Source organism: Agrilus planipennis, unplaced genomic scaffold (assembly GCF_000699045.2).
Source record: "Agrilus planipennis isolate EAB-ADULT unplaced genomic scaffold, Apla_2.0 scaffold112, whole genome shotgun sequence".
Lineage (NCBI taxonomy): Eukaryota > Metazoa > Arthropoda > Insecta > Coleoptera > Buprestidae > Agrilus > Agrilus planipennis.
The window spans coordinates 930,310-934,137 of NW_020438886.1; positions in this window are offsets into that span (position 1 = coordinate 930,310).

The window sequence follows — 3,828 nt, forward strand, 5'->3', positions numbered from 1 at the left end:
TAGGCGAGATAGGTTGGTAGGACACCTTCTCAGGCATGAAGGTCTAGTCAGAGACATATTAGAGGCAGAAACAGGAGTTAGGAGGGGTAGAGGTAGACCTAGATTAGATTACTCTTCGCAAATAGTTAAGGATGTGGGCTGTTCTACTTTTAGGGAAATGCGAAGTTTAGCTCAGGATAGGAAAGAGTGGAGGTACGTGTCCAACCAGTCTTAGGACATGACCTTATGATGAAATAGACAAAGAGAAGATAATCAATTATTATTAGTATTGAAATTTTCTTCCAAAGGATTATGATTATAATTTAATTTATACAGGGTGATTAAGAAAAATAAGTAAAGTAAGATGATTGACTACTGGGATAAAAGGTAAGGCTTAATTATAGTCAAATTGCCTCCCACAATTGTTAGCTACCTGATATTTATGTTCAAATTGGGCCCTGGTTGATAAGTAATAAAACAAAAATGGTTAATTAAAAATTCAAATACACATAGTTTTAAGTTGTAATATGTAATATGAAGTCTAAATCTACCCATAATGGAAATATTATTAAAAAAATTTGGATAAGCTTTGTAAAAAGTCATTAAAATGTTCGATTCATCGATACATTGGTAGTCCGAGTAAGTTCTGCTGAATTTTCAACCCAAATAAGTACCTACACGAAGGAAATAAAGAATTCTCTACTTAATACATAATTTATTGTTTATTAAATAATCACAGTATTTTAGAATAAATTCGAAGTGTGGTGCTATAGATAGCAAATGAAATATAAAAGAATTACTGATTTCATTAGGTTCTACAAAAGTAAGGGCAAATGTCATTCGTAACCATTTTCCGATTTCAGAATTTTCATCTTTATATAAAGAAACACACCCTCATGGGATACTAACGTAATATAAAATTCGAGCTGCAGGGTCGGAGTAACATTATTAAACTATTATCAATTAATATCTTCACTAAGATTAAGAAGCTTTGGGAGGTAATTTACCTATTTATAAAATCAATTAAGTGGGACCAGTTTTCTTACTACCTAGTGAGAGGCAATTTATCAACACTCTTCAGCTTCACAAGTCATAATAAATTGTTTAACTTTACAATCTAAACTTTTAGTTCTTCTCTCAATAATATACTAATCTACTCTCAAAACGAACGTTTTGGCAAATTTTGAAAAAACGAAATCACTTCTGTTTTAGGATAATATTAAAAATTCCGTAAATAGAAAAGGTCAGAAATAAGGTGGTGGTAGAAAGGGCAAGAGAACAGAGGGCGTTAGGTAATTCATTAAGGAAAGGGACAGATGGGGTGGTAGACTGGACATTACATAGGTAGGTACTATTACTCAATTTAATATTAACTTGATCGAATACGTGAAACTAGTTACGTATTCCGTGTTGCATTTTACCATGGGTTTTTATTAAGGTGTAGTTCAATTTCACCGCAATGGGAGTACATAGGTATCAGTGATATGCGACTTGGCAGCCAGTCGTGTGAATGTCTCAGTGGCTCAAATAAGCTCAGAGAAAGTGAAGATGTCCACTGAGAGTGAAAGTACACTGGTTTTTGTACGTACAGTTATACGTACGTATATGTATTTAGGCACAATGAAAAGTTGAATGTCACACAATGGGTTAACATGAAACGCATTCGAATGATAATCGCAGTAGTACCCACCTAATAACAATGACAACATCGTAAACCAAAGACATTATCAGGTGATTTGAAAACAATAAGAACACTTGATACGTGTAATCGATTGTAGTTGATGTCGCTCTAAAAATACATTGTAATTTAAGCTGGGAATACGAGATCTGTTCAAAAAGTACCGCAAATTTTGTGTTTTTTCAGAAATTATTTATTTATTTTTTCCTTTTCAAAGTAATCCCCGTCAGATATTATACACTTGTGGCAACGTTTTTTCCAATTCTCGAAGCACTTCAAAAAATATTTTTTTATGATCTTGTTCAGCTCCTCCTTCGATGCCGTCTTTATCTCCTCAATCGTAGCGTAACATCGTCCTTTCATGGCCCTCATCAGTTTCGAGAACAAGAAAAAGTCAGAGAGGGCAAGATCTGGGGAATACGGTGGCTGCGGCATTACTAGCGTGTTGTTTTTGACCAAAAATTCGCGCACAAGCAACGATGTATGAGCAGGGGTGTTATCATTGTGCCAATTTTTTGTTCTTCTGCAAATCCGGGCGTTTCTGGCAGATTGCTTCACGCAAATTGCTCATGACTTGCTGGTAATATTCCTTATTGACCGTTCTGCCCTGTGGCAAAAACTCATGATGCACCACGTCCCTGCAATCGAAGAAAACTGTAAGCAAAACCTTCACTTGACGCGCTTTTTTCGGTCTTGGCTCGTGCGGCAGCTTCCATTAAGATAATTGAACATTGGTTTCCACATCATAACAATAAACCCATAATTCGTCCCAGTTATAACCCTCTAGAGCAAATTTTTGGTCAAAATTGAGCAATTTTGGTACGAATTTCGCGGCGACCCGTCTCATGCCCAAATCATTTCCTAGTATTTCGTATGTTGACATTTTCCAAATTTTACTCTCTTATTAATTTCCTACTTTAATCTAATAACGTCCAGGAATTTCAGCTCCTCCTTAGCCAGTTCTCCTACTATTTTTATTTCTAAAACACTAATACAGTTATAGAGTTTATTGTACAGTGTTTGCTGAGTGGTGTAAATTTTAAGTTAAAAGTGCAATTTCGAAGTAAAACAAAAGTTTCATTAGGGATTATTTTGTTGATATTAACGATGCAAGTGCTAAATACAAAATTTATAACAAAATATTCGCGAAAAAGGCGCACGACCATTGCATTAAAAAGTTACCTAAAATTATTATACTTCCGCTTCCGTTTCCACTTCCGCAAAAATTCACTATTTTTCTGCTTCTGCTTCTGGGGCCCGTATACGATTTCTTACCGTACTGCTGCCTAAACAGTACGATTTTCCCGAATTTCAAAGACGAAAGGACAACATAACTTCCTAGATAAAGTATCGCAGTTACCCTTTGCTGATATAGAAAAGTATTCACCGTATAGAAATTACCTTCCCAGGGTGAGAGCCACACCGACCCTTTACTGGGCTTTACTCAACTGATCACTAAATACAGTTAATATTTGAAAATTCCCTCCAATTGTGCACCAAATGAAAATCGAAAGATTAACCATCCCCTACTGTGGGCAGCTCGGTATATGTATACATACACAGTCCGCGCAATTTTAATTGAGAATTTTAATTTATTTTATAAATTCTCATCTAATTGAAGTACGTTATGGTTATGGTTATGGTCATGGATAGATCAAGTTTATTAGGCAATGGGATGTGTACCTACCGATTGTAGTTGTACTTAGTTCCTAGCTTTAAGACCAAAATATATACAAGTAAATTTTTCTAGCCTTTTTAAACTTGGGATGCCATTCATTGGCACAGTTTACTTAGGGTTACTGTGTTAGCAAAACAATAAAGAATTATGAAAATTTCGAGTTCTATTATTTTTTATAAAATATTATTTTTCTATTCAAAAGCTATTGTACTCTGTATATTATGTTGTTTTCTTAAATATCTCAAACAAGGTTTTGATATTGTTACTATACAATAAACTGTGCCTCCTGCAGTGTGATCAACTTGCCCATGGTGGCCCAACTGAAAGGTAAGAAGAAGACCCCTGTTGGTGTACGTTATTATGCAGGTAAAAGTACCCAATTCAATGATTTTGCTTTTCCTAATAAGGAATAAATGCGATTCGGGAGAGAATGTTATTGGGCTTTTGTTCCTGACATCCGGGAAAAATATCATACTTTCGGTAGAGGTATGGT